This window comes from Oncorhynchus tshawytscha, linkage group LG32, assembly GCF_018296145.1.
Source record: "Oncorhynchus tshawytscha isolate Ot180627B linkage group LG32, Otsh_v2.0, whole genome shotgun sequence".
Lineage (NCBI taxonomy): Eukaryota > Metazoa > Chordata > Actinopteri > Salmoniformes > Salmonidae > Oncorhynchus > Oncorhynchus tshawytscha.
This window is the reverse complement of record NC_056460.1, coordinates 10,666,442-10,675,721: the sequence shown is the minus strand read 5'-3', so window position 1 is coordinate 10,675,721 and position 9,280 is coordinate 10,666,442. Positions and strand designations below refer to the sequence as shown.

At 42.6% G+C, this 9,280-nt stretch overlaps 1 long non-coding RNA gene across 1 annotated transcript; it reads right to left on the bottom strand.

Moving 5' to 3' along the window:
• Nucleotides 1-145: 145 nt before the first annotated feature.
• Nucleotides 146-1,382, bottom strand: LOC112245849. Its single transcript, XR_002952815.2, has 3 exons — nt 1,348-1,382; nt 1,078-1,191; nt 146-986 (listed from the first exon to the last, which is right to left on the bottom strand). It is a non-coding gene; the product is annotated as an uncharacterized LOC112245849 (long non-coding RNA).
• Between the last annotated feature and the right edge of the window lie 7,898 nt (nt 1,383-9,280).

The following is a 9,280-nucleotide window of genomic DNA, read 5'->3' as shown; positions in this document are numbered from 1 at the left end:
ATTATGACGATTGTCATAATGATGTTCAAGCAAACTCAATAAATCTAAAAAGTGACCAGACGTGTAAAACCAGTGCAGCCATTTTATTTTGAAAATGTTACACCTTCATATTACTGTACATGAGAGTACTGACCACTACTGAAAACGCTGCATGCAAAGGCGATTCTCCCTGAATGTTCTCTCTTACAGTATATTACAAAACAGAAACATTCTCAAATGTCTGATATACAGTAGTTCTGCTACAGAATGGCTTGAAATCCTCAGACGTAACAATACTGTGAGGAGCTTCCAAACAAATGTGCTCTGTGTGAATGGTAAACAAAGAGAAATATCTCAGTCTGTTTGTCAGCAACAAGTCCATACAGCAAACAATGTGTAAACATGCATTTTATCTATGTGAAGAATGTCCATTATTGTGCACTCTAGCTATACAGATCATACTGCCAACAGACCAGGTGCAAGAGAAATCTCAGACATTCATAAATGATTGATGATGCTGCAAAGTGAATGACTGACCTGTCTAGGATGACAACTTTTCAGCCAAAATCCATTATAGTGCTATAGTATACTCCCTTCATACAAAAGCAATTAAAGTACTTATTCATTGTTTCTTCATTACCTCTGTGCTATTGACACATCATCAGTTCTTTCGTACCACATTAACGCGTTTCATGAATAAAAAGCTAGAAAATTAACCCGACTTCCTAAAAGATAATAAAATAATAATCTTGCTTGGGTTGGATTATTCATACCTTACTCTCTGAGGTCAAAGGTCAAATGTCAGTCGGTGAGCCTCGAGCGAGGAAGAAGTCTCCGCACTTAACCACAGATCTAGGATCAGATTTCCCTACCCCAATCCTAACCTTAACGCTCATGGGGATTTAAAAAATCTAACCCTGGACCAGTAATTTTTATAGGGCCAACTTCTACCACCGCCATTGGACGGGTGGTTGGTTGGTCCACCGATTCCATCCACCACTGGTCTCCTGTGGGGAAACAGAGAGAGATCCCCATTGACATTTCCCATTTGCATTAGTCCTCTGATGGCTTCTACTCTCTCTCCCCCCTCGCACCAACCAGCTTGAAGAAAATGGAGTCGTCTCTTTGACACAGATCAGTAGGGCTGTCAAACTCCACCACCTTCCCAGAATGCATCACCAGCACTCTGTCTGAGTACATGATGGTGTTGATCTTGTTGACAGAGAGAGAGAATCAAGGTCTTTATGAGTCACTATTCCCACCAAACGATCAAGCACTGAATATGTACGTCGCTATGGATAACAGCCTCTGCTAAATGACTTAAAGGAGTCGCTTACTGTTTTACAGTTATGTTAGATGGTTCCTCACCCTGAAAGTAGTCTATGGGTGTAACGGGATCGGACCAATATGCAGCGTGGTACGGGTTCTTCATGTTTTAATGAACAAAAACACTGAACACGGAAATACAAAATAACAAATTAAAAGACAGACAGGAAAACGGAAACAGTTCCGTGTGGAACACACAGACACAGAAAACAATCACCCATGAAACACTGGTGGGAAAAGGCTACCTAAGTATGATTCTCAATCAGAGACAACTAACGACACCTGCCTCTGATTGAGAACCATACCAGGCCAATCGCAAAATACAACATAGAAAAACAAACATAGACTGCCCACCCCAACTCACGCCCTGACCATACTAAAACAAAGACAAAACAAAGGAACTAAGGTCAGAACGTGACAATGGGCCAAGAGAAACTGTAATCCATGGTTCAGTTTAGTTTAAACATCCACTACAACCTTCAGCTAACTTTAGCCACCACAACCTAACATTTAATATGGAATGTTTTTTTAATGGCCAAAACACCTTTAAAAAAGTTACATCAAACCAAATATGGAATTGATTTGAATTGATTTCAGGTAATAATTCCTATTATTTGACATTCATTCACATTGTGCAGAGCTGTAAGAGATTAGAGGCCGACTGAGATTTTCTCCAAATCTAAGGTTGTTTTTTTATGAGCTCTCTATTGACTCAAGACAAACTGTATGCTTGTGAATATTTAACTTTTAATATGTACAGTACTCTACATACCACTGTACAAAATATGCCAATTCAGAGTGTCTCTGCAAATTGCATGGTTTTACCTACTCTATATGCATCCTTGATATCTTTTTTCAGGTATTAAATGTTTCACATCAGCATATTAAAACACTGTCCATGCCAGTAGTTAGTGTAGACATTTGCATTACAAACCTCACCCTGACTTGACATACTCATCTAGCTCCTACAACGATGACATCATTGATTTCAGGTGATATGGACATTTATTTATTTTTCAACATGCTCACATGCCCCCATCATTTCCATTGGGTGTTAGTGTGGTGGCTAGTGTATGTGTGTGGGGAATTGTTTTAAGAAGGTCACACCAAGGATCATTTAACTATTTGATTTGGAATTTTAAGACCATTGAAGCATCAACAAATTATTTTGTGAGAGAAAAATTACAAGATGATGTTAATACTGTTTATGCATCGAATAGCTATTATGAGTACTCTCTCATCTGTGTATGTGGGACTGAGTTGGGCCTCTAGGGCTTGAGCTAACAATTGACCTACAGCTGGCATTCCATAGATAAGATGTGGTGTGTGTGACCCGAGATAGAGATAGCCTGGAGGAGTAGAACAATTCAATTCAAGATGCTTTATTGGCATGGGAAACATATGTTAACATTGCCAAAGCAAGTGGAATAGATAATATACAAAAGTGGAATTAACAATAAAAAATGAACAGTAAACATTACACTCACAGAAGTTCCAAAAGAATAAAGACATTGCAAATGTCATATTATGTACTGTATATATACAGTGTTGTAACAATGTACAAATGGTTAAAGTACAAAAGGGAAAATAAATAAGCATAAATGTGGATTGTATTTACAATGGTGTTTTTTCTTAACTGGTTGCCCTTTTCTTGTGGCAACAGGTCACACATTTTGCTGCTGTGATGGCACACTGTGGAATTTCACCCAGTAGACATGGGAGTTTATCAAAATCGGGTTTGTTTTCTAATTCTTTGTGGATCTGTGTAATCTGAGGGAAATATGTGTCTCTAATGTGGTCATACATTGGAGAGGAGGTTAGGAAGTGCAGCTCAGTTTCCACCTCATTTTGTGGGCAGTGTGCACATAGCCTGTCTTCTCTTGAGAGCCAGGTCTGCCTACGGCGGCCTTTCTCAATTAGTGATGGGCATTCCGACTCTTTTCAGTGAGCCGGCTCGTTAGGCTCAGCTCACCAAAAAGAGACGGCTTTTTTTGGCTCCCAAACGGCTCTTTAAAAATAGATATGTTTTTTATTTTTTCAAGTCACAGTTTGCAATAGTTTGACTATGATTGGTGTTAAAACAATTCTAATTAAATTATTAAATGAAATCATACTCTACCTTAACCACAATGTATTTAAAAATGCATTGGTTTGTTATGAAAAAGAATGTTATTAAGCATTTGCATTTAAAGTATCACTTTTTAATGTATATTAACAAAGTGCATATAAATCTGACCATTCAAAATGAATACAATCTGAACAGCATAATAGAATATTGCACCATATCAACAAAAAAAATAACAATATGCAAAACTGCAGCATCCCACTTAAAACATTAAACTGGTCCCTCTTTTCTCTCTCTTCTTTATTGCCCTGTTATAACCAGCAGCACACAGCAATGCTGACCATATTTTGCTCTTATGAGAGATTTGCATTCAGCAATGCAAGCTGCCTCACTTTCGAGTGGCTGATGCGGTTTCTTCTCTCAGTAATTATTTGTCCCGTTTTCGAGAAGACCCTCTCAGAGTGAACGGATGTGGCCACTATGCAGAGTCTCTCTGTCATGACTTTAGTAAGCCGTGGGTAGACAGAGGCCTTGTTCTTCCACCAGCTCAGAGGATCTGCAGATCTTTCAGAACAAATCTGTGTGTGCTTGAGCATGTAGGCCTGCCTGTATTATTTTATTTATTTTTTCGTTCTTTGAATTAGTTAATTCTATTCATTTAAATATTTTTATTATTCATATCTTAATTTAAAAAATGTTTTTATAAATAGATTCGGCTCTTCTGATATCCGAGCCGGCTCCCAACGTTCACCTACAAGAGCCGGATCTTTGAGCTGACTCATTCGCTAACGACCCATCACTATTCTCAATAGCAAGGCTATGCTCACTGAGTCTGTACATAGTCAAAGCTTTCCTTAAGTTTGGGTCAGTCACAGTGGTCAGGTATTCTGCCACTGTGTACTCTCTGTTTAGGGCCAAATAGCATTCTAGTTTGATCTGTTTTTTTGTTAATTCTTTCCAATGTGTCAAGTAATTATATTTTTGTTTTCTCATGATTTGGTTGGGTATAATTGTGTTGCTGTCCTGGGGCTCTGTGGAGTGTGTTTGTGTTTGTGAACAGAGCCCCAGGACCAGCTTGCTTAGGGAACTCTTCTCCAGGTTCATCTCTGTAGATGATGTCTTTGTTATGGAAGGTTTGGGAATCACTTTCTTTTCGGTGGTTGTAGAATTTAACAGCTCGATTTGACATTTTGAGGGTTATGGTGAAGGGGTTACCGACCGATCATCATCAACTTCGCTGACTTTGGAGTCAAGTGAAAGCGACTGAACGGAGGAGGCGACGCCAGTCAACGCAGTGATGTAACGTTAACCGGTCATGACTGTTGTTGACTAGGCTAGCGTTAGATACTGGATAACTTTGTTGCAACTCTAGTTGAAGGTAACTAGCTGATTGCGTCAGAAGTGTTTTGTGTAACACCCTCCAGCAAATAACGTTAGCAAGCAACTCAATTGCAATGAAAATTGCAACATAGTTTCTCCGTGTACTCCTGTTATTAGATAGTTACTGTAGCTAGCTTCCACCTCAGTTAGTCAAGTACTGGAATACATTTTGTTGACAGATTTGTTTTTGTAATGTTTCGTTACCTCCACCTCATTTGGCTAGACTGAAGTTGACATAGCTAATGTTTTCTGAAAAATAAATGTCCCTGTATTTGCTGTGTGTGTGTGTGTTGACAAAGCCTACAAGACCGGGAGCTTGTTAATGCCAACTGATATATTTGGATTCAGTTGTCTTAACAAAACGTTTGTTAGTGTCAGGATGACATCTTCATCCCTGAAAATGTTTTCATCCTGGAGGAGACTGTGCAGGAGGCAGAGGAGGTACATGAAAATGTTATTTCTAAGACTATTGTTTATTTCAAGTATATGCAGTGTTTCTTGAATATACAGTGCCTTGCGAAAGTATTCGGCCCCCTTGAACTTTGCGACCTTTTGCCACATTTCAGGCTTCAAACATAAAGATATAAAACTGTATTTTTTTGTGAAGAATCAACAACAAGTGGGACACAATCATGAAGTGGAACGACATTTATTGGATATTTCAAACTTTTTTAACAAATCAAAAACTGAAAAATTGGGCGTGCAAAATTATTCAGCCCCCTTATTAAGTTAATACTTTGGAGCGCCACCTTTTGCTGCGATTACAGCTGTAAATCGCTTGGGGTATGTCTCTATCAGTTTTGCACATCGAGAGACTGTTGCACTCTCTATAACCACTGTGGTTATTCTTTTGATGTAAAAAGGGCTTTTGTAAAATACATTTGATTGATTGTTTTGCTGTGCTGGATGCTGTGTATTCACTAACTGTCTGAGTGATGGGACATTTGTATATGATCTGTAACATATTCTGGTGTGTATTTAATCTGCATCTTAACTTCTTAGGCTAGATATACCAAATTAACTGGTTTTATTCAAACTCAAACTCTATGTAAATGACTTTGCTTCTGGGTATGTGCGCAGTGTTGCCAAGTTATCGACTTTGTCGCTATATTTAGCAAGTATTCAGACCCCTCTAGCGACACATTTAAAAAAAAAAATCGACTAGCGACAAATCTAGTGACTTTTTCTGGTGTTATTGGAGTCTTTTGGAGACTGACGTGAAAGCACGTATCGTTCTTACTGTTCTCAACGAGCAGTGGGTGCTGCCGGGGGCCCCACCCCCATCCCAAAGCACTCACAGGCGGCCCAGTCCTCACGCAGCAGTCAGAGCAGGAGGTGTTCACCCCTCCGAGACCAGACTGCAAATGAATTGCGCATGCGGGAAGCCGCCACTGTCTGATTCCGCCCTGGCTTACATTCAGGGCGGGATGTAAATGTAAAATGTTCTTTGTCTAAAATAAATCACTGCACAAAAAAAAAAAATCACTGCATTTGACTCACACAGCCTCAGTCACTTACTCACCTTGTCCACTGTGTGTGTGCCTCTCCGTGACATAAACTAAACATCTAGCTGGCTAGCTCATCGTGTCTCAGTCTAAAGTGTACACTCAAAAATACAGAAAGGAGTGGGAATCAAACCCTGAATTCAAAGGCTGGTTGAATACGTTTATTGGAGATGATACACGGGCATACTGCCTGTATTGTAAGGCTGATTTCCACACCAAACTTAGTGATGTAAAAAATATATATACTTTAGAGATGTAAAAAAAAAAGAACTTGCAAACCTGCCCCATTAAATTCGCACCATCACATACATTATAAATAGTGCATGATAGCCTTAATAGATTCTGACCCTTAATACTGCGGATTCCAGAATCTATTCTGGCTAAGTGCATAATAAGAAGGCAATGAATGAAAAGCAGACCTACTTGATCTTGCAGGGTCCACAAATTTGTAAGGAATGGATACATTCAAGGGTAGAGCATTCACTTAAAAAGGACATTTGATGATCAGCATTTATATGTACTACTGGTCATACCAGCCACTACATATCTACAATAAAGTGACAGCTAGCTAAGTTAGCATTAGCCTGTTTTAATACTCAAACTTTTAGTAATGCCTCTACCACACACTGTAACTGTCACGACTTCCGCCGTCGGCTCCTCTCCTTGTTCGGGCGGCGTTCGGGCGGTCGACGTCACCGGCTTTCTAGCCATCGCCGCTCCATTTTTTATGTATCCATTTGTTTTGTCTTGTTCCCCACACACCTGGTTTTCATTCCCCAATCAATTCACATGTATTTATTCCTCTATACTCTGTTCCCCATCATGTCTTTGTGTAGGATTGTTTGTGTTACGTGTATTTTTATATTGTAGATATTGTTACGCGCATTACTTTTTGTCTATGTTCCGTGTTTTGGGCACATTTTATGTTACTTTGTGCTGTCATTTTGACCGGAATAAAAAGTGTGCCTGTTCACTACACTCTGCTCTCCTGCACCTGACTTCGCCTCCAATACACAATCCTAACAGAATCCTACAGCAGGAGCAGGTACCCCGGTCAGAGGAGTTGAGGAACGTGTCCAGGAACACGCGGCTATGCTACATCATCTCGGTGCCATGATAAATCGAAATGTCCAGACCATGAATTGCTGGGAGAGGCAGGAGGTCTCACCCGGGTTATCTCTACCCGTCCCGCCCGGATCCAGCTCCAGTGGAATACGTCTCTCCCTTCCCAGGGAGTATGATGGGACGGCCGCACAGTGCCAGGGGTTCCTTTTTCCAACTGGACCTATACTTGGCCACTGTTCACCCAGCTCCCTCAGGAAGGGAGAGAGTATCTGCCCTCGTCTCATGCCTGTCGGGGAGAGCTCTGGAGTGGGCAAACGCTGTGTGGGGAGAGGAAGACGTGGCGTTGGACCACTTCGAGGAGTTTCTTTGACCAACCGCCCGAAGGTAGAGCTGCGGGTGAACGCCGCAAAGAGGCAGGGGACGAGGAGCGCACAGGAGTTCAGGACCTTGGCCGCCGGAGCAGGATGGAACGACAGGGCCCTCATCGACCACTATCGATGAAGCTTACGTGAGGACGTCCGACGCGAGTTGGCCTGCAGGGATGCCACCACCACCTTTGACCAACTGGTGGATATGTCCATCAGGTTGGATAACCTGCTGGTCATCCGTGGACGTCCTGACGGGGCTCTGTCAGTTCCACCTCCCAGCACTTCCACTCCGGTGGTCATGGTGTTGGGAAGGCTGGAGGAGGGGTCTTCACATGCATCATCTGTGGCCGCAGAGGGCACACTGCTGGTCGGTGCCGGGTTGGTCCCTCTGGGAGTCGAGGCTGCAGGCAGGGCACTCTGACGTCACCCCAGGTGAGTATGCACCACTCTCATCCTCTATTGTCCACCTGGTTGTACCTGTTTGTTTCCCTGAGTTCTCCCCGCATTCCCAGCATAAGGTGCTCGTCGATTCAGGCGCAGCTGGGAATTTTATTGACAGAGCGTTAGCACTTAGTTTAGGGATCCTCATTATTCCTATGGATAGACCTTTTCTGGTTCACGCTCTGGATAGTCGAACATTAGGGTCCGGGCTAATCAGGGAGGCCACCATCTCCCTGGTCATGGAGACACAAGGGGGTCAGAATGAGAAAATCAGTCTCTTTCTCATTGACTCTCCTGCGTTTCCCATGGTACTAGGCCTTCCCTGGTTGGCTCGTCATAACCCCACCATTCACTGGCAACAGAGGGCTCTCACAGGGTGGTCGAGAGAGTGCTCAGGGAGGTGTGTAGGGGTTTCCGTTGGTGCTACCACGGTGGAAAGTCCAGACCAGGTCTCCACCGTGCGCATTCCCCCAGAATATACCGATTTGGCTCTCGCCTTCTGTAAGAAGGATTTTGGGATAAATCTCCTGGTAGACGCTGTACTTCCCAGGAGTCATTTGTATCCCCTGTCGCAAGCGGAGATGGTGGCTATGGAGACATATGTCTCAGAATCCCTGCTTCAGGGGTACATTCGGTCCTCCACTTCACCCGCCTCCTCGAGTTTCTTTTTTGTGAAGAAGAAGGATGGAGGTCTGCCCCCGTGCATTGATTATCGAGGTCTCAATCAAATCACGGTGAGGTACAGTTACCCGCTACCTCTTATCGCCAAGGCGATTGAGTCAATGCACGGGGTGCGCTTCTTCACTAAACTGGATCTCAGGAGTGCGTACAATCTGGTGCATATTCAAGAGGGAGACGAGTGGAAGACAGCGTTTAGTACCACCTTAGGGCATTATGAGTACCTCGTCATGCCGTACGGGTTGATGAATTCTCCATCAGTCTTCTAATCCTTCGTAGTTGAGATTTTCAGGGACCTGCATGGGCAGGGTGTAGTGGTGTATATCGATGACATTCTGATATACTCTGCTACACGTGCCGAGCATGTGTCCTTGGTGCACAAAGTAATTAGACGACTGTTGGAGCATGACCTGTACATATGCTCTCTCTAATTCTCTCTTCCTTTCTCTCTCTCGGAGGACCTGAGCCCTAGG